This window comes from Bombina bombina, chromosome 3 (assembly GCF_027579735.1).
Source record: "Bombina bombina isolate aBomBom1 chromosome 3, aBomBom1.pri, whole genome shotgun sequence".
Classification (NCBI taxonomy): Eukaryota; Metazoa; Chordata; class Amphibia; order Anura; family Bombinatoridae; genus Bombina; species Bombina bombina.
In genome coordinates this window covers 1,170,859,475-1,170,882,706 of record NC_069501.1, presented here as the reverse complement: position 1 = coordinate 1,170,882,706, position 23,232 = coordinate 1,170,859,475, and positions in this window count along the sequence as shown.

Genomic DNA, 23,232 nt, shown 5'->3' with positions numbered 1-23,232 from the left:
AGGAAACACATACAGTACGTTTAGTAAGGCTTAGGTGAAATTTAAAGGGCCACTAAACCCAAAATCTTTCTTTCATGATTCAGATAGAGAATAGAAATTTAAACAACATTACAATTTACTTCCATTATTTATTTTGCTTCATTTTTTAAATATCCTTAGTTGAAGAAAAAGCAATGCACATGGTGAGCCAATCACACAATGCTTCTATGTGCAGCAACCAATCAGCAGCTAGTGAACATATCTAGATATGCTTTTCATCAAAGAACATCAAGAGAATAAAACAAATTAGATAATATAAGTAAATTAGAAAGATGTTTAAAATTGCATTCTCTTTCTAAATCATAAAAGAAAAAATGTGGGTGGCATGTCCCTTTAACACATTGGACGTTATGGCACACATGACTCTTACATCTAGTCCACAAGAACTGGAAAGTGAATATAAATTTGACTACAGTACAGTAGTTACAAATATGGCCATATGAGAGACTTCATCTTTTTCACATTTGCTTACTTCCAAATATTTTACATTCATAGTAGGCAAATTGGGAGTAGTGTGTCTGAGACCATAAAACACACACAACAAACCCATAACACATATGTAGGAGTGGTATAGCTAAAAGAATGTGAAAGTATCTACCAGCAGCAGAGTCAATCTGTGTAGGATATGCACCAAATAAAAGGTTAACCAATGCTATCATTTGATATAGCTAAAGCATCTAAGATCCCAGGATCACGAAGACAATGGAGTCCTGAAGTCCAACATATATTAACTACTTCAGGTCAGACCATGAAATCTTTTTGAGGATAAAGACTCATCTTACAATATTTCCTCCAGCAAAATAAGTACAATTATGACAGAGCTGGAACCTAAGTCAATAGGATGTTATATATATTTCACCAGCCCATATTTGTGACCACATATCTGTTATAAACATTGTGAAATAATTAACTAGGGTATGATAATAAAGTGTGACTTTAAGTACCTAAAACAAGCCAATCACAAAATAAACAGTAAAACACAACTATAAAGTTCTCTGAGAATGAGATGAAAAGTCATTCAGCATTGTAAAAGATAGTGTCTCTGTATTCTCTATGACCAGAGTGTCTCTTCTGCTGGGTGCACTGCAGCAATGGCCAAATTAACCTATGCCCTTCCTAAGGTTAGAGGGAACACGCTGCACTCGCAGTATAGGTCTCAGCCATGCCCACCTGCCAGTCACATTAATGAAAATCTTGGGGACCTCACATAGCGTTGGTACACAAGCTAAAAGCCCCACTAATCTAGGATCATCTTTGTAAAATAAACCCAGTATCTCATAGGGGCTTCGGCAGGTCGCCCAGCAATCGAGAGTCACATGCAGTTCTCATGGCCATGTCTGTTCATTAATACTCTGAGATACATCCGTTAGTAGTGCTACTGTAGGGTCTTGACAGTGTAAGACATGCGGCTTGTTAGCAGTGTCCGGTGTATCCCCAACACCCTGCTCCTCTATTTCCACCTTAGCATAAAGCAGTGAAAAACGTTCAGATATTGTCCTAGGTGACAGCGTGACAGCCCAAGGTGACAGCGTGTGCAGTGAGGGGTTTGAAAGCCTCATCTACTATGTTTAACAGAGCTTCGTTGTGGCGCTCCAAGAGTTCCATCATCTGATTGAGAATGAGCGCAGCCATAACCTTATACATGTAGTGTGCCAGAGAGGATTAGAAACAGGGTCTCCAAGATTAGTTAGCACTGCCAAGCTGCCATCAATGCAACAAAAAGATAACTGTCCCCCTGGGTCTATTTCAAAGCGCTTGAGTCGGATTCTCTTCTTTTCCTTTATAGTCCTCTATAATGATGGAGAAATTGAGGTTGTTTCCATCTGGCATCTAAGATGGCCGCCGGTTTCACTTAGCCGCTCTGCAAGGCTTAAGTTTTCTCAAATGTATGCAGCCCACCGTTGCCCCCAACACCGAGTGTCCAGGCTAGAACTGATCAGCAGGCAGATTTGGCAAGTTTGAGCTGCTTTGGCTGCTTTTTACGGTAGGTGAGCGGTATAAGATAAAGGTTTGTTCAGAGCTCACAGAATGTGCGACCGCTCACCTACACGGCTGGCTCCGCCCCTTATGATGAATAATTTTGTATTGATTTTATTATTTTATTATTGTATAGTATCAGTTTCGTTTGTGGCTGCATGCTACTGTTCTATGATACACTGACTAGAGCTACTTTGGCTATTAAAGAGTTAAATATGTAAATATCTCTCTATTGCCCCCTTGTGGCTGAGAGGTATATTAGGATGCTTTGTACCACAAATTTTATTGCATGATTAAGGGAAGGAGTTCCTGAAACATTGCATGTGTCTTCTGTGCTGAATAAACCTGTTTGACTTCACGTTTGCTGCCATATTATTTGGAATGCTTTGGTATTTATGGTAGGGTGTGGTGCTATCCCTACGTGGCATGCAGTAACCTGGGTGCTGGATGGTACTTTCTGTTTTTACTTACAAGTGTGCAAACCAGAGATTCTATTTGTAACTAATTTGAACTGTAACACAACACAAACTTTGTTACAGAACTATAAGAACCGATATTGTATCATTTGGTTTGGATTTAAAGAAGTAGAAGTCAAATTACTCAAACTTTACTAAATATAATTTTTAAGAGATTCACGCTACAGCAAGCTATATATGATTGAACTAACCAGGTATACAATGTAACCTGGTATTTTATCAGACACAGTCGGCTAGTAATAAAGTAGTAAATATCTTTTATGACTGACTCTGAAAGCCATAATGCAGTGCGCTTTGAGGAATGATTCACTTACACTGAATTCTGATTCACTACCTTACAATATATGTATGTGATTTTTAAACAAATTGTAACATTCGTAGTGATCAATAAAGCATTCAAATAATACAAGTGATACATTATTTAGGACATGTAGATCACGCCAGCTAAGCTAGATACCTGAGGCTTAAACAACACATAAAAGGCCACTGTTTGGTCTCCCATTATACATTATTTGTAACAATTTGATGTATCCTAGACAAATATGTATAAGGCTAGTGAAGTAGCAACCTAGCAGAATTGTGCTTCTTTTATAATCAGAAGAGCGATCATAGATTAAAATTTAAATATACCAGTGCAATTCTATTTATTTCGGATCAAATTAAATACTTACATTTTCTTAAGAGTATCAATCCACTATATTATCTTGTGAGCTGCTGGTGCAATGCTGAATACGGAGAGCGTATTGCTCTCCGTATTCAGCGAGGTCTGGCGGACCTGATCCGCACTGTCGGATCAGGTCCGCCAGACTTTGATAAATAGAGGCCATAGTCAATAGTACGTTTTAAGTACCTCATCACATGCTTAGCTGTGGTTAGATGTTGTTCTGTTGGCTCTGATAAGTATTGTGACAGTTTACTGATCACCCCGCTTAAATCTGGCCTTGTACAGGTCATGACATACAGCAATCTATCTACTATCTCTCGATATTTTCTTGCATCTACTGGATCATTGTGATCATTTTGGTCTAGTTTTTGCTCACATGGTGTCGATCTGGGTTTACAATCTATCATTCCAAACTTCTCCAGAATCATTAATATATATGTCTTTTTATTCATCTTTACCAAACCATCACTTTGTTCAAAATCAATACCTAGAAAATGTTTGATCCTTCCAAGATCTTTCATCTTAAATTTTGCTGTAAGCATTTTTTTAACGACATTGAGTACTGTTTCTTCATTGGCACCGATAATTAGATCATCAACCCATATTAACAGTATTACTCTATCATGTCCTAGCTACTATTTGCTAAAGGGACAGTCAACACCAGATTTTTTGTTGTTTAAAAAGATAGATAATCCCTTTATTCCCCCGTTTTGCATAACCAACACAGTTATAATAATACACGTTTTACCTCTGTAATTATCTTGTATCTATGCCTCTGCCAATTGCCCCATTATTTCAGTTCTTTTGACAGACTTGCATTTAAGCCAATCAGTGCTGACTCCTAGGTAACTTCACATACGTGAGCTCAGTGTTATCTATATGACACACATAAACTAACGCCCTCTAGTGTTGAAAAACTGTCAAAATGCATTCAGATTAGAGGTGGCCTTCAAGGTCTAAGAAATTTGCATATGAGCCTACCTAGGTTTGGCTTTTAACTAAGAATACCAAGAGAACAAAGTAAAATTGGTGATAAAAGTAAATTGGAAAGCTGTTTAAAATTGCATGCCCTATTTGAATCATGAAAATTTATTTTGGACTTGACTGTCCCTTTAAGGTGTAAATAGGGGAGGATTTAATGACTTAGTAAAATCAGAACTAAATGTAGCCGGAAGAAGCCCTGTACCTTGGGGGTGAAACGCGCGTAGCTGGCAATTAGATACATGGTGACTGGCCAATTGAGGATTATAGGGGAGCAAGGTGCAGCTTGAAAGATTTGACAGAGAGCAGTGACCATACAGTTATTGACCAGCAGCTGGAGAATATTAACAACCTGAGGTCAGACGACAGATGTTGGAGGGGATGTGGCATGAAAGGCAATATGTCTCACATATGGTGGCAATGTGACAGGCTTAGACCACTTCGGACACAGATTGAGAAGGACTTTCAAACAATATTAGGAGACGCTTTTGTACTGTCCCCTTTGACTGCAATTCTAAATTATAAACCAAAAAACATTTGCAAAATTCGATGGAACCTATTGTTGATAGGACTTAATAGCGCCAGGAATTTGATAGCTAGAAATTGGAAATCTTCTCGGATCCCCTCTAGGAATGACTGAATACAAAACACAACTACCTTGCTGTCCCACGAGGAATATGTCTATTATAGACGGGGAACCCTGACTAGATTTTATGATATCAAATTTTATTGGGACTCTTTCTTAGGTACTACAGATAAATGACTCACACACAATAGATGTTTCCAGTAAGGAGTCCTTTTCTTCCTACCACCCTTGGTTCTCACTCTCTTCCAATATATATCATCCTCCTCTATCCCCTTCCATCACACTTTCCCCTTCTATTTCTTCTTACTCTGCTTTATATAAATTTCATAACTTTAGTTTACTCTACGGCAAATACTTGAGACAATTGTATGATTATATATATCAAGACAGTGATGTTAATGAATGCCTTTTTCTTTTTGCTCTTTGTTTTTGTTTTTGTTTTTTCTTTTTTGTTTTTGTTTTTGTTTAGGGTTTTTTCTTTTCCTCCTGTTACAATGTGTTTTGACGGTATGACTTGTAATACCGATATGTTGGTTTGGACACTGAAAGATGGCTATACCCTTGTTTGTGTAATAGGGCCATGATTGTTTTCAGTTCAAACTAAGATGGATATGTAGCCCTACATATTGTTCTAAAGTAACATGTCGTATATATATTTATGTTTCCAAAAATTTACCTACCGTTGTATGTTTTGAAAACCTCAATAAAAATTATTATTAAAATTAACAACCTGAGGTCCGTTTATAGCTGAGTGATAAACAGAGTCTGGCTGAATATCGCCATACGGGATTATCGCAAGGCGACAATTACCTGCAAAGGAAGGTGACCGTGAATGATAGTCAAGTTTGCTTTGGAACCAACAGCGTTGAATTAATAACGGCCACCTGGAAGGTCTGAGTGAGTAATTTGGATACTGAGCGCTATCCCTGTAGCCTTACTGAGGCGATTTGCATTGCTAAAGGGGAACTTGGTGATTATTCTATTGCTCTGCTGGGAATATAATTGCGTTGGGGATTCCCTGAAGCCTGACCTAGTGCTGTTTTGATATTGTAAAGGGGTATGCTTGCATTACTAAGCTCACTGCTGTTCCTTTCGCTGCTATACTAACCCCCTCCATCTTAACCCTATGTGCTACTATTGAAGCTTGAACATTGGGAGTGGATCTATCTGTAGATTGTGGAATACTGGGGTACCCCAATACCTGGACTCAGTTTAAATCTTTCCTTGAGCGCTCTCTAGGTAGTTTTTTTATGTGTAATAAGGGTTAATAGTGGCACTTTTATTTGGAATCCTCAAGTGAGATAGCTATATCTAAATTTGAGCAGGGATTATTTAGGAATTATATGGTATCTTGTAACTGTGAAATTAACAGTTAACTATTTATTTTTTCTGGGATTTTCTGTCTTCTCTTCACTTTGTCACATTATTCAAAGGGACACTGAACCCAAATTTTTTTCTTTCGTGATTCAGATAGAGCATGAAATTTTAAGCAACGTTCTAATTTACTCCTATTAGCAAATGTTCTTCATTCTCTTGTTATCTTTATTTGAAATGCAAGAATGTAAGTTTAGATGCCGGCCCATTTTTGGTGAACAACCTGGGTTGTCCTTGATGATTGGTGGATAAATTCATCCACCAATAAAAAAGTGCTATCCAGAGTCTGAACCAAAAAAAAGCTTAGATTAGCTTTTTCAAATAAAGATAGCAAGAGAATGAATAAAAATTAATAATAGGAGTAAATTAGAAAGTTGCTTAAAATTGCATGCTCTATCTGAATCACGAAAGAAAAAAAAAATTGGGTTCAGTGTCCCTTTAAGAATACAAGTTTGTGCTGGCAAGGATAGTCTTTTTCCTGGATAGATCGAGCCTATGGTCTATCAGGGATTTCTTTTTGAGTTTTTGAATTTTAATTTTCACAATCCCCGAACTCCTCCTCCTATATAAATATGTGCTAACCGGACAACGCATTAGACCTTAATCATGAACCCTGATGTGCGTTATGCATTTTTTCCATTCTTTAGTTCTTAACATACACATTTTTTTACTTTTTTATTATTAAATATATATATATGTGAAAATGTTAATATAAAATAGATATCTATACCTATACACCTAAAGGAATAGATATACAGGTATAGGTATATATATATATATATATATATATATATATATATATATATATATATATATATATATATATATATAACATAATTTATGTAAGAACTTACCTGATAAATTAATTTCTTTCATATTGGCAAGAGTCCATGAGCTAGTGACGTATGGGATATACAATCCTACCAGGAGGGGCAAAGTTTCCCAAAACTCAAAATGCCTATAAATACACCCCTCACCACACCCACAATTCAGTTTAACGAATAGCCAAGAAGTGGGATGATAAAGAAAGGAGTAAAAAGCATCAACAAAGGAATTTGGAAATAATTGTGCTTTATACAAAAAAAATCATAACCACCAAAAAAAGGGTGGGTCTCACGGACTCTTGCCAATATGAAAGAAATGAATTTATCAGGTAAGTTCTTACATAAATTATGTTTTCTTTCATGTAATTGGCAAGAGTCCATGAGCTAGTGACGTATAGGATAGTAATACCCAAGATGCGGAACTCCACGCAAGAGTCACTAGAGAGGGAGGGATAAAAATAAAAACAGCCATTTCCGCTGAAAAATTAATCCACAACCCAAATCATAAGTTTAGTCTCACAATTGAAAAGAAAAAACTTAAATTATAAGCAGAAGAATCAAACTGAAACAGCTGCCTGAAGAACTTTTCTACCAAAAACTACTTCCGAAGAAGCAAATACATCAAAATGGTAGAATTTAGTAAAAGTATGCAAAGAAGACCAAGTTGCTGCTTTGCAAATCTGATCAACTGAAGCTTCATTTTTAAAAGCCCAAGAAGTGGAAACTGATCTAGTAGAATGAGCTGTAATTCTCTGAGGTGGGGTTTCACCCAACTCCAAATAAGCTTGAAGAATCAAAAGCTTTAACCATGATGACAAAGAAACGGCAGAAGCCTTCTGACCTTTCCTGGAACCAGAAAAGATAACAAATAGACTAGAAGTCTTCCTGAAATCTCTAGTAGCTTCAACATAATATTTCAGAGCTCTCACACATCCAAAGAATGTAAAGATCTCTCCAAAGAATTCTTAGGATTAGGACACAAAGAAGGGACAACAATTTCTTTATTAATGTTGCTAGAATTCACAACCTTAGGTAAGAATTTAAATGAAGTCCGCAAAACTGCCTTATCCTGATGAAAAATTAGAAATGGAGATTCACAAGAGAGAGCAGATAATTCAGAAAATCTTCTAGCAGAAGAGATGGCCAAAAGGAACAACACTTTCCAAGAAAGTAGTTTAATGTCCAAAGAATGCATAAGCTCAAATGGAGGAGCCTTCAAAACCAAATTAAGACTCCAAGAAGGAGAGATTGATTTAATGACAGGCTTGATACGAACCAAAGCCTGAACAAAACATTGAATATCAGGAAGTTTAGCAATTTTTCTGTGGAATAAAACAGAAAGAGCAGAGATTTGTCTTTTCAAGGAACTTGCAGTCAAACCTTTAGCGAAACCATCCTGAAGAAACTGTAAAATTCTAGGAATTCTAAAAGACTGCCAAGAAAATTTATGAGAAGAACAACATGAAATGTAAGTCTTCCAAACTCGATAATAAATCTTTCTAGAAACAGATTTACGAGCCTGTTACATAGTATTAAACACTGAGTCAGTGAAACCTCTATGACTAAGCACTAAGCGTTCAATATACACACATTCAAATTTAATGATTTGAGATCCTGATGGAAAAATTGGCCTTGAGATAGAAGGTCTGGCCTTAAGGGAAGTGGCCAAGGTTGGAAACTGGACATCCGAACAAGATCTGCATACCAAAACCTGTGAGGCCACGCAGGAGCCACCAGCAGCACAAACAATTGCTCCATGATGATTTTCGACATCACTCTTGGAAGAAGAACTAGAGACGGGAAAATATAAACAGGTTGATAACACCAAGGAAGTGTCAATGTATCCACTGCTTCTGCCTGAAGATCCCTGTACCTGGACAGGTACCTGGGAAGTTTCTTGTTTAGATGAGATGCCATCAGATCTGTTTCTGGAAGCCCCCACATCTGAATAGTTTGAGAAAACTCATCTGGGTGGAGAGACCATTCTCCTGGATGTAAAGTCTGACGACTGAGATAATCCACTTCCCAATTGTCTATACCTGGGATATGAACCGCAGAAATTAGACAAGAGCTGGATTCCGCCCAAACAAGTATCCGGGATACTTCTTTCATAGCATGAGGACTGTGAGTCTCACCCTGATGATTGACATATGCCACAGTTGTGACATTGTCTGTCTGAAAACAAATTAACGGTTCTCTCTTCAACAGAGGTCAAAACTGAAGAGCCCTGAGAATCGCACGGAGTTCCAAAATATTGATTGGTAATCTCGCCTCTTGAGATTTCTAAACTCCTTGTGCTGTCAGAGATCCCCAAGCAGCTCCCCAACCTGAAAGACTCCCATCTGTTGTGATCACAGTCCAGGTTGGACGAACGAAAGAGGCCCCTAGAATTATACGATGGTGATCTAACCACCAAGTCAGAGAAAGTCGAACATTGGTATTTAAGAATATCAATTGTGATATCCTTGTATAATCCCTGCACCATTGGTTCAGCATACAAAGCTGGAGAGGTCTCATATGAAAACGAGCAAAGGGGATCGCGTCCGATGCTGCAGTCATAAGACCTAAAACTTCCATGCACATAACTACTGAAGGGAATGACTGAGACTGAAGGTTCAGACAGGCTGCAACCAATTTTAAACGTCTCTTGTCTGTTAGAGACAAAGTCATGGAAACTGAATTTATCTGGAAACCTAAAAAGGTTACCCTTGCCTGAGGAATCAAAGAACTTTCTGGTAAATTGATCCTCCAACCATGTCTTCGAAGAACCAACACTAGTTGATTCACGTGAGATTCTGCAGAACGTAAATACTGAGCGAGTACCAAGATATCGTGCAAATAAGGAAACAACGCACTACCCCGCTCTCTGATTACAGAGAGTAGAGCACGAGAACCTTTGAAAAGATTCTTGGAGCTGTTGCTAGGCCAAAAGGAAGAGCAACAAATTGGTAATGCTTGTCTAGAAAAGAGAATCTCAGGAACTGATAGTGATCCGGATGAATCGGAATATGAAGATATGAATCCTGTAAGTCTATTGTGGACATATAATGCCCTTGCTGAAGAAAAGGCAGAATAGTCCTTATAGTCACCATTTTGAAAGTTGGTACTCTTACATATCGATTAAAATTTTTTAGATCCAGAACTGGTCTGAATGAATTTTCTTTCTTTGGGACAATGAAAAGATTTAAATAAAACCCCAGACCCTGTTCCTGAAACGAAACTGGTATGATTACCCCTGATAATTCAAGGTCTGAAACACACTTCAGGAAAGCCTGAGCCTTTCCTGGGTTCGCTGGAATGCATGAGAGAAAGAATCTTCTCACAGGCGGTCTTACTCTGAAACCTATTCTGTACCCTCGAGAGACAATACTCTGAATCCAATGATTTTGGACTGAATTGATCCAAACATCTTTGAAAAATTTTAATCTGCCCCCTACCAGCTGAGCTGGAATGAGGGCCGCACCCTCATGCAGACTTGTTGACTGGCTTTGATCTTTTAAATGGCTTGGATTTATTCCAATTTGAGGAAGGCTTCCAATTGGAAACAGATTCCTTTGGGGAAGGATTAGATTTCTGTTCCTTATTATGTCGAAAGGAACGAAAACGGTTAGAAGCTTTAGAGTTACCCTTAGGATTTTTATCCTGAGGCAAAAAGACTCCCTTCCCCCCAGTGACAGTTGAAATTATTGAATCCAACTGAGAACCAAATAATTTATTACCTTGGAAAGAAAGAGATAGCAATCTGGACTTAGAAGTCATATCATCATTCCAAGATTTAAGCCATAAAGCTCTTCTAGCTAAAATAGCTAAAGACATATATCTAACATCAATTTTGATGATATCAAAAATGGCATCACAAATGAAATTATTAGCATGTTGAATTAATTTAACAATGCTAGACAAATCATGATCTGAAACTTTCTGTGCTAAAGTTTCCAACCAAAAAGTTGAAGCAGCTGCACCATCAGCCAAAGAAATTGTAGGCCTAAGAAGATGACCTGAATATAAATAAGCCTTCCTTAGATAAGATTCAAGTTTCCTATCTAAAGGATCTTTAAAAGAAGTACTATCTTCCGTAGGAATAGTAGTACGTTTAGCAAGAGTAGAGATAGCCCCATCAACTTTGGGGATCTTTTCCCAAAACTCCAATCTAACAGTTGGCAAAGGATACAATTTTTTAAACCTTGAAGAAGGAATAAAAGAAGTACCAGGCCTATTCTATTCCTTAGAAATCATATCTGAAATAGCACTGGAAAATTGAACTGGAAAAACCTCTGGAATAACCACAGGAGGTTTATAAACAGAATTTAAACGTTTACAAGTTTAAATATCAAGAGGACTAGTTTCCTCCATATCTAATGTAATCAACACTTCTTTTAATAAAGAACAAATATACTCCATTTTAAACAAATAAGAGGATTTGTCAGTGTCAATATCTGAGGCAGGATCTTCTGAATCAGATAGATCCTCATCAGAGAAAGATAAATCAGTATGTTGCCGGTCATTTGAAATTTCATCAACTCATAAATTTTGGCATTTTGCGCCCTTGCAAGCCTAATTCTGCCCGCAAATTTAAAAGACAGTCAATTGAAAAAGAGACTATACCCCAGGTAAGAAATAATTTTTCATAAAAAAACATTTTCCAGATATGAAACTGACAGTCTGCAAAAAAGGAAATATACTGAAAAACTGAATCATGGCAAATATAAGTACAATACATATATTTAGAACTTTATATAAATACATAAATAGTGATGTCCCGAACTGTTCGCCCGCGAACGGTTCACAGCGAACATAGCTTGTTCGCGTTCGCGGGCGAACACATGGCGATGTTTGATTCACCCCTATGTGTCATCATTGAGGAAACTTTGACCCTGTATGTCACAGCCGTCTGACACATTAGAGCCAATCAACATCAGACACTCCCTCACAGACCCTCCCAGCTACTCGGAATCCGCCATTTTAGACTCATAACGACCTTGCTTTCTTAATGAGAGGAAGTGTTGTGTTTTTGCTCCTGACATTAATAGGAAAAACATAGCTAGGCTAGTGTATTTAGTGTCCACTACAGTCCAGAAGGACTCCACTCATCTCTGCTTAAGGACAGCACCCCAAAAAGCCCTTTTTAGGGCTAAATTTCGTGCCGTTTTTTTTTCGTATTTTTTTTATTAGCATTTGCCTGGCTTTCAGCCTGTGTGTTTAAGGCTCACAGCACATGCTGTGATTACTGCCACCACTGATATCTCCCTAACAACATTAGTTTAAATTTAACTAACCAAAAATTTTAATTATTTTGCTAGTGTAATTTTTTTTCATTTTCTATCAGGCCTGTGTCACACAGCATATACTCTGGTTCATTGCTCTGTGCCAGCCACCAGTGTTAATATCCGTTTATAACATTATTTTAAATTTTAAATTTTTTATTTAAATCATTTTTCTAGTGTAATCTAATTACATTTTCTATCAGGCCTGTGTCTGTCAGGCTCACTCGGCATTAATATACCTAATTTTTTTTTCAGTCTTTTGGTTAATTGGTCTGTGCCAGGCAGCCACCACTCATATCTTCTTCACCTTAATTTAAATATAAAAAAGGACACTAAATATTTCTAAGGAAAGTTTTGCCATGGATCCCCCTCCAGCATGCCACATTCCAGTTGTTAGTACCCTTGAAACAAATTTTCCATCACTATTGTGGCCAGAAAGAGTCCTTGTAGGTTTTAAACTTCGCCTGCCTATTGAAGTCAATGGCGGTTTGCGCGGTTCGCGGGTTCGCGAACAATACCGGAAGTTCGAGTCCGCCGTTTGCGAACCGAAAATTTTAGGTTCGCGACATCACTATACATAAAGTGCCAAACCATAGCTGAGAGTGTCTTAAGTAATGAAAACATACTTACCCCAAGACACCCATCCACATATAGCAGGTAGCCAAACCAGTACTAAAACAGTTATCAGTAGAGGTAATGGAATATGAGAGTATATTGTCAATCTGAAAAGGGAGGTAAGAGATTAATCTCTACGACCCATAACAGAGAACCTATGAAATAGATCCCCGTGAGGAAAACCATTGCATTCAAAAGGTGATACTCCCTTCACATCCCTCTGACATTCACTGTACTCTGAGAGGAATCGGGCTTCAAAAAATGCTGAGAAGTGCATATCAACGTAGAAATCTTAGCACAAACTTACTTCACCACCTCCATAGGAGGCAAAGTTTGTAAAACTGAATCGTGGGTGTGGTGAGGGGTGTATTTATAGGCATTTTGAGGTTTGGGAAACTTTGCCCCTCCTGGTAGGATTGTATATCCCATACGTCACTAGCTCATGGACACTTGCCAATTACATGAAAGAAATATGTATTTACAATAAAAGTGATGTTGTTCTGTATGTGAAGACAATTGGAATTAGACGTGCACACCGAAAAAGATTGTTTTGTTTCGTTTTCATTAGTTAAATAAATAATTTTCTTTCAGCATATTCATTATGTTAAGTTAAATAAATAATTTCGTTTCGGCATATTAGTTATGTTAAGTTAAATAGTTTTTCGAATCCATTCATTATTTCAGATCCATTCATTATTTCAAATCCATTCTTTATTCATATTCATTATTCTATTCTAAAGTTTAGAATACAATAATGAATATGAATAAAGAATGGATCCGAAATAACGAATGAATCCAAAAAACTATTTAACTTAACAAGGAATATGCCGAAACTAAATTATCCAAACCGCCATCCCCCCACATCGCCAACACTAAATAAAAACCTATAAACCTCTAAACCACCATCCCCCCACATCACCAACACTAAATAAAAACCTATTAACCTCTAAACCTCCATCCCCCCACATTGCCAACACTAAATAAAAACCTATTAACCTCTAAACCGCCTTCACCCCACATCGCCAACACTAAATAAACCTATTAACCTATAACTAAATTATCTAAACCACCATTCCCCCACATTGCCAACACTAAATAAAAACCTATTAACCTCTAAACCGCCATCCCCCCACATTGCCAACACTAAATAAAAACCTATTAACCTCTAAACCGCCATCCCCCCACATCGCCAACACTGAATAAAAACCTATTAACCTCTAAACCTCCGTCCCCCCACATCGCCAACACTAAATAAACCTATTAACCTCTAAACCACCATCCCCCCACATCACCAACAGGAAATAAACCTATTAACCTCTAAACCGCCGCCCCCCCCACATTGCAAACACTAAATAAACTTATTAACCTCTAAACCACCGTCCCCCAACATCGGAACTTCCTAAATTAAACTATTGACTCCTAAACCACCATCCCCCCACATTGCAAACACTAAATAAACTTATTAACCTCCAAACCGCCACCCCCCCACATCGCAACTATCTAAATTAAACTATTAACCCCTAAACCGCCATCCCCCCACATTGCCAACACTAAATAAAGCTATTAACCCCTATCCCGCCATCCCCCCACATTGCATCTACCTAAATTAAACTATGCTGGTTGGGTTGGTTTGGAGGTCGCAACCTCAAGCTATGCTCTGGAATATTAGGGCTTCTGACTAACACAATACACAGTTTAAACAATTTAGGAACATCACAGGAGTTCATTAGGTTTTGATCCCATACAACACAAATGTGTATCATATAGTCTTGTGAGCTGGAGCAGTGCAAAATATTGCAACCTAAGATGGCCACCGCCCGGAAGATTACATGTATATATGCATTTATGATTAGCTAATGGCTGTCACGTTATATCAGGGTGGGGAAAAATGAAGTAACTTTCAAAGCTGTCAGAAAAGAAAACTACTACTCATTCGAAATTTAGACTAAATTCTATTGCATTGTAGTTTAATACATTTGTTAATCATACAATTTAACTTAATTTAATGGGCTTTTAATTGCCATTTTCAGCACTTATCAATTGACACTGGACCACATTAAAATTTCATAAGCGTAGCACTGGACTATAATAAAACTATTATTTCAGTCCTCCAGAAAAGTATTAATAGATAGTTTTTCGAAGGTTCATAAGGGGTTTTTACTAAGGTCTTCAAAGGTTGTTTTTTTTGTTTTGTTTCTTTTGTTCCTCATCATAATAATAATAAAAAAAAAGTAGATACATTCCATGTCTTAATTCAAGTAGATCTATTTAAAACAGTCTATTTATCCCAGGCAACTGTCTCTGACTCCATAGTTCTCCTAGACAGAATTTTGATAGTGGAACTTATGACCTAGGCCATGGAGGATGATGTCTTGTGGTTGGAGGTATGAGGTTTGGGGACTTGAACCCCTTACTACACAATTTAAGCCTGTAAAGTTATAGGATGTTATGGGGTACTTAATACCTGGTGGCACTTATTTTCTGTTGGAATTCACCTTAATAAGAGAGTATTAATATTTATTTAGCTCACACTTTTTATGGCATGAAGCTTGGATGCTAAGCTGCTAACTGGTTCTTAAAACTTCTTTGATGGCATATTCAGTATTAAACCTCCCCTTTAAATTAGGTTCACTGTCTGTATCAGGCCTGCAAGGAAGTTCACCCGTCATTCCAATTGTCTGGCCAGTAGTCTTCTTATCCTAGCATCAGGTGAAGTGGCAGGTAGAAAACCCTGCAGTCTAAGAATATAAATATAGAACCCAAAAGATGGGAAGTGACAAAAACAACTGTGGACAAATAGGCAGAGACTAACCCAGGACAATCTGGGAGCTGGAAGACAGGAACAGTAACAAAAGTTTCCAAAGCAGAATCAACAAATCGGGTCAAAACCAATCAGGAAGAACAAGGCAGAATCTTCAGGCAGATCTGAAGTCGGGACCAAAACCAAATCGACAGCAGTGGTACCAAATATTAAAGAGAGATAGTATTCAATACATTCCAGAGGTCAGGGCAGGCTGCAAGCAACAGGAAATCCTGAAACAGGCAAGTTTTGCAAAAGAAGAACTGGAAAAGAGAAGAGCATGCCGAGGATACAGCGTATCAATACACTGGCAGTGGATACAGAGTGAGGTGTGCTATTTAAGCCCTATAGCACGGGAGAAGCCGGTGAAGTGCTAATCTGAAGCGTTGCAAAGAAATGACACGGCCTGACAAGGTAAACCGCAACCTAGTTGCGACGAACGTGAGCTGCAATGATCAGAAGGGCCAATGCAAGCTAAGCCGGTCTATGTTGAAGCAGCATACCCCGACAGTCTGAATATTGTAAGAATCCTTGAATACCATCTTATATTCGGCCTGTTCTAAGATAAAGTTGTCACCTCTAATTTTTGAGGTAGCGTCAGACTCTAAAGGCTGTGACACACTACAAGCGAAGCGGCGCACAGCGTGTAGATGCGGCTGTGCGCGCTCAGTGTGTTCTGCCTTTTCATCTCTGAAAGCTCTGCTGCGTTAGGTCGCATAGCTGAGCGCTCCGAGATGAAATATCTGAACTTCAGAAGCAATGCGACGCAAAGTAGCTGCTTCGCCTCGCGCTGCATCGCTTGCAGTTAGTCACAGCCTTAATATGTAAAGAGGTTAGAATCTCTTAATGATCAGTTCATGTTCTGTTACAGCAACACGTAAAGGGTGTAGGAGAATCTAAAAATAAATTCAGTTCCTAAAACAACTCAGCAAATATTACAAAAAGATTATTCAAAGTGGTGTCTTCTGCAAACCACAGCTTACTCTGCTTTTGTATAAATGATACATATCATACCAATGATATTTATTATTTTGTTAAACTTTGATTTCTTTTTGGTTTAAATAAAAAATAAATGACTCCCTACAATGTAATTTAAGTGATTCAGTCTTTAGAATACTAATGCAATGCTGATTTATTTTATCATTTATCTTTTCCTCCAAATATGGTAAATGGTCAAAATCCTTATTCATCCAAACATAAAACAAACTACAGCCTTATGTGTAAACCTAACAAAACTTCCCACTGGCTAATCTGCTAAATGAATCATCTCCCCTCATGTTGTTTTCAATATGTTCAGTTCCTCAGAATTTATGAGATTGAAATCAGAATTATAAGAAACTTCAATGTCACATGCTGTGCTCATTGTAATGTTATTGTGCAGAAAAAAATAAGTCAATATAACATTCTTTGTTCACATACAAAACTCTTTCTAATCTTATAGTTTATTGTCATGTATAAGCTTCTGAGACAGCTGCTGTGGAGAATTTTTTTTCATCCAGTGTAAAGTATTAATGTGGTGATTTATCGAAAAGAATGAAAACCTTTGAAAAACACTTTATAATAAAACTTAAAGGGACAAAATAATGTCCTGAGACTTTTGTATAAATGAGAAATTGTTTCTAGCAAAATGCTGTTCTTTTTTTTACTACATGAAAGTAAGTAATCTTTATAACTCCTTAGTTTCATTTGAACTTAAAAAAAAATAAAAGTTTTGTGTATTGAGAAAATTGATTTGAGTGTTTTGCAGCTGGGTCTAGCTCGTCCTTATATTAAAGTAAAAACATGCCAGGGACATATTTTGGGTACAGAATGCATCATGATATTATTATTATTATTTTTTCCTTCACTTTATTGTATATTTTATTTATTAGGATAAATGTGTTTGTCAAACAGAATTTCGAGTCTTGTATGCGTTACATTATCTGTTTGGTTAAAGTGTGCTAGATTATTTGATATCAACATGTAACAAAATTGAAAGTACAATAACTAGCAAGTGCTCGCTTACCATCTAAAGCATAACTATTACGGCTATTGTTCTAGGAAAGTCCTTTATAGATCTACGTATCAGTATGTCTTTTCTTCCATCTTCTTGGGTCATTAGGGTTTCTTGTGTTCATGCTTAGACTTATGTAACTGCAGTCTCTTTGATTAGTGTAGTACGCTCCTTTCAGGAGCTAGCCCCTCTATTGTGTCAGGGCAGGTCTGTTTGCTATCCCTGACACCAAGATGTAGATTGTTAAAGTTTAGCCAGGAAGAGACAAGGGAAGTTAGAGAGAAAGGTTTTGGACTTTCAGAGCTATGCAGTGTTATGGGTATGAATTGGGTGTTGTGTTTGAAGGTGTGGTCGTCTTACTTTCCAACCCTCCCTCAAGGGGAGAGGTCTTATTAACGGTTGTATGGAGTATAAATTCCTCCCATATGAATCTGATGTCTAGAAGCAAATTTAGTTTCTTACGTTTGATAAAACATATTCTTCTAAGCTCAGTAATTCTGGGACTTTGTCAACCCACTGTTTTTTTGTTGGTGTAATTTGTGATTTCCAATTATGAGCTATTAAAGACATGGCGCTATTTAGTCCTATCTGTAGTAAGTTTAATTTTAGTTTGCATGGCAATTTTGGTAAGTCATTCATTCAGTATATTTTGGGTGTCAGTATGAAGTCTTGAGTAAGGATGGTCTGGAAGTGGGTTTCTATAGCTTGCCAGAGCAGTCTCACCTTTTGACACTCCCACCTCAAGTGAACATAGTTGCTTCTGCAGTTACAACCTCTCCAACATGTGTTGCTTGCTACTGAGTAGATGAAATGTAGTCTATCTGGTGTAAGGTACCAGCGCATTAGGACCTTGAAATTTAGTTCTACTAATTGTGGAGATGTGGAAGAGCTCTTAGTGTGTCAGAAGATCTTCTCCCATTCATCTGTATCAAGTGTCACCCTTAGGTCTTCATGCCATTGGGAAGTGTATGTGGGTAGGTGAGTTGAGTGATCTGTCTGTATTAGTTTCCGTGCTATGGAGAGTGTTTTACTGTTTTGTTCTTGGAGCAAAGGTCTTCGTAGGGTATTAAGTCTCATAAAAGGTCTGATTTATAAGGAGAAGAATGGATGAAGTGTGAAAGTTGGGAGTACTTAAGCCAACTAGAATATTTGCCTCCTGCCACTTCTGAAAGGCTTTCCCTGTTTAAGAGTTTACTATTGTTAGTGAAGTTATTTAGGGGAGTGGTATATCCCCATTCAGTTAACCTCTGTTGCCCCCTACCTAAGCCTCCAATTAACTCCACGTTTGTGGGGTTGGGAAAGAGAGGCCTCTTGTACCTGAAATGTGTTGTCTCTGAGATATGGTCGTGTCCCATGACTCAAAAGTGTGTCTATTAATTTCCAGTTCTGTGCATCATGGGGGTCTAAGGTTTTTTATGTACCAAGCATAATGCTCCAACTATGGGTATTTTTAGAATGTGTGAATCCATAGACACCCAAGCTTCGTTATCCCGAGCTCCATGCCAATATAGGACCCTCTGTAGGGTAATGGCTTCATAGTAAGCTGCGATGCAGGGATGGCCCAGTCCCCCATTAGCAGTTGACCTGTACATGCTTTTGTTACAGATCCTGGGCTTGCTTTGGCCCCATATAAATAAGTTGATTAGTTTTTGTATTTGGGTGAGGATCTTGGGAGTGGCATGGGAAGTACTTGGCATCATGATATTATTATTTTTTTTATTTTATTTTTTTTTTATTTCCAAAAAAGCTTTATTGAAATAAAAATGTCAAACAAGGTAAACAGTAATTGTACTGCAATGTTACATTATGTGAACAAGACTTGCAAACAGTTTGGGACTGTAAAAAACTGTCAAATTGAGTTGTCTCTGCAATGCTCCTCTGCAAAAGTTATTTTCGTTCTTGCAGTGTCCGTTTGAGAGGATAATAGATTGAACAGTAATTCTATAACAAAGGGAATGTTCACTTTATAACTTCACCAATGCGGGATTTTATGCACATAAATTTACTATGCAAAGAAAGACAGCAAATCAAACAACCATTATTCATGTAGTTACCATATACAGGCCTAGATTTGGAGTTTGGCGTTAGCCGTGAAAACCAGCGTTAGAGGCTCCTAACGCTGGTTTTAGGCTACCTCCGGTATTTGGAGTCACTCAAAAAAGGGTCTAACGCTCACTTTTCAACCGCAACTTTTCCATACCGCACATCCCCTTACGTCAATTGCGTATCCTATCTTTTCAATGGGATCTTTCTAACTCCGGTATTTAGAGTCATGTCTGAAGTGAGCGTTAGAACTCTAACGACAAAACTCCAGCCGCAGGAAAAAAGTCAGTAGTTAAGAGCTTTCTGGGCTAACGCCGGTTTATAAAGCTCTTAACTACTGTACTCTAAAGTACACTAACACCCATAAACTACCTATGTACCCCTAAACCGAGGTCCCCCCACATCGCCGCAACTTGATTAAATTTTTTTAACCCCTAATCTGCCGACCGCCAACTACGTTATCCTTATGTACCCCTAATCTGCTGCCCCTAACACCGCCGACCCCTATATTATATTTATTAACCCCTAATCTGCCCCCCACAATGTCGCTGCCAGCTACCTACACTTATTAACCCCTAATCTGCCGACCGCAAAGCGCCGCCACCTACGTTATCCTTATGTACCCCTAATCTGCTGCCCCTAACACCGCCGACCCCTATATTATATTTATTAACCCCTAATCTGCCCCCCTCAACGTCGCCTCCATCTGCCTACACTTATTAACCCCTAATCTGCCGAGCGGACCGCACCGCTACTATAATAAAGTTATTAACCCCTAATCCACCTCACTAACCCTGCTCCAACTATGGGTATTTTTAGAATGTGTGAATCCATAGACACCCAAGCTTCGTTATCCCGAGCTCCATGCCAATATAGGACCCTCTGTAGGGTAATGGCTTCATAGTAAGCTGCGATGCAGGGATGGCCCAGTCCCCCATTAGCAGTTGACCTGTACATGCTTTTGTTACAGATCCTGGGCTTGCTTTGGCCCCATATAAATAAGTTGATTAGTTTTTGTATTTGGGTGAGGATCTTGGGAGTGGCATGGGAAGTACTTGGCATCATGATATTATTATTTTTTTTATTTTATTTTTTTTTTATTTCCAAAAAAGCTTTATTGAAATAAAAATGTCAAACAAGGTAAACAGTAATTGTACTGCAATGTTACATTATGTGAACAAGACTTGCAAACAGTTTGGGACTGTAAAAAACTGTCAAATTGAGTTGTCTCTGCAATGCTCCTCTGCAAAAGTTATTTTCGTTCTTGCAGTGTCCGTTTGAGAGGATAATAGATTGAACAGTAATTCTATAACAAAGGGAATGTTCACTTTATAACTTCACCAATGCGGGATTTTATGCACATAAATTTACTATGCAAAGAAAGACAGCAAATCAAACAACCATTATTCATGTAGTTACCATATACAGGCCTAGATTTGGAGTTTGGCGTTAGCCGTGAAAACCAGCGTTAGAGGCTCCTAACGCTGGTTTTAGGCTACCTCCGGTATTTGGAGTCACTCAAAAAAGGGTCTAACGCTCACTTTTCAACCGCAACTTTTCCATACCGCACATCCCCTTACGTCAATTGCGTATCCTATCTTTTCAATGGGATCTTTCTAACTCCGGTATTTAGAGTCATGTCTGAAGTGAGCGTTAGAACTCTAACGACAAAACTCCAGCCGCAGGAAAAAAGTCAGTAGTTAAGAGCTTTCTGGGCTAACGCCGGTTTATAAAGCTCTTAACTACTGTACTCTAAAGTACACTAACACCCATAAACTACCTATGTACCCCTAAACCGAGGTCCCCCCACATCGCCGCAACTTGATTAAATTTTTTTAACCCCTAATCTGCCGACCGCCAACTACGTTATCCTTATGTACCCCTAATCTGCTGCCCCTAACACCGCCGACCCCTATATTATATTTATTAACCCCTAATCTGCCCCCCACAATGTCGCTGCCAGCTACCTACACTTATTAACCCCTAATCTGCCGACCGCAAAGCGCCGCCACCTACGTTATCCTTATGTACCCCTAATCTGCTGCCCCTAACACCGCCGACCCCTATATTATATTTATTAACCCCTAATCTGCCCCCCTCAACGTCGCCTCCATCTGCCTACACTTATTAACCCCTAATCTGCCGAGCGGACCGCACCGCTACTATAATAAAGTTATTAACCCCTAATCCACCTCACTAACCCTATAATAAATAGTATTAACCCCTAATCTGCCCTCCCTAACATCGTCGACACCTAACTTCAATTATTAACCCCTAATCTGCCGACCGGAGCTCACCGCTATTCTAATAAATGTATTAACCCCTAAAGCTAAGTCTAACCCTAACACTAACACCCCCCTAAGTTAAATATAATTTTAATCTAACGAAATTAATTAACTCTTATTAAATAAATTATTCCTATTTAAAGCTAAATACTTACCTGTAAAATAAATCCTAATATAGCTACAATATAAATTATAATTACATTGTAGCTATTTTAGGATTAATATTTATTTTACAGGCAACTTTGTAATTATTTTAACCATGTACAATAGCTATTAAATAGTTAAGAACTATTTAATAGTTACCTAGTTAAAATAATTACAAAATTACCTGTAAAATAAATCCTAACCTAAGTTACAATTAAACCTAACACTATACTATAATTAAATTAATTAAATAAAATACCTACAATTACCTACAATTAAACCTAACACTACACTATCAATACATTAATTAAATACAATATCTACAAATAACTACAATGAAATAAACTAACTAAAGTACAAAAAATAAAAAAGAACTAAGTTACAAAAAATAAAAAAATATCTACAAACATAAGAAAAATATTACAACAATTTTAAACTAATTACACCTACTCTAAGCCCCCTAATAAAACAACAAAACCCCCCAAAATAAAAAATGCCCTACCCTATTCTAAATTACTAAAGTTAAAAGCTCTTTTACCTTACCAGCCCTGAACAGGGCCCTTTGCGGGGCATGCCCCAAGAAGTTCAGCTCTTTTGCCTGTAAAAAAAACATACAATACCCCCCCCCCCAACATTACAACCCACCACCCACATACCCCTAATCTAACCCAAACCCCCCTTAAATAAACCTAACACTAAGCCCCTGAAGATCTTCCTACCTTATCTTCACCATACCAGGTTCACCGATCCGTCCTGAAGAGCTCCTCCGATGTCCTGATCCAAGCCCAAGCGGGGGGCTGAAGATGTCCATGATCCGGTAGAAGTCTTCATCCAAGCGGGGCAGAAGAGGTCTTCCATCCGATTGAAGTCTTCATCGAAGCGGGGCAGAAGAGGTCTTCCATCCGATTGAAGTCTTCATCCAGGCGGCATCTTCTATCGACATCCATCTGGAGCGGAGCGGCAGCATCCTGAAGACCTCCGACGCGGAACATCCATCCTGGCCGACGACTGAACGACGAATGACGGATCCTTTAAATGACGTCATCCAAGATGGCGTCCCTCGAATTCCGATTGGCTGATAGGATTCTATCAGCCAATCGGAATTAAGGTAGGAAAAATCTGATTGGCTGATTGAATCAGCCAATCAGATTTAGCTCGCATTCTATT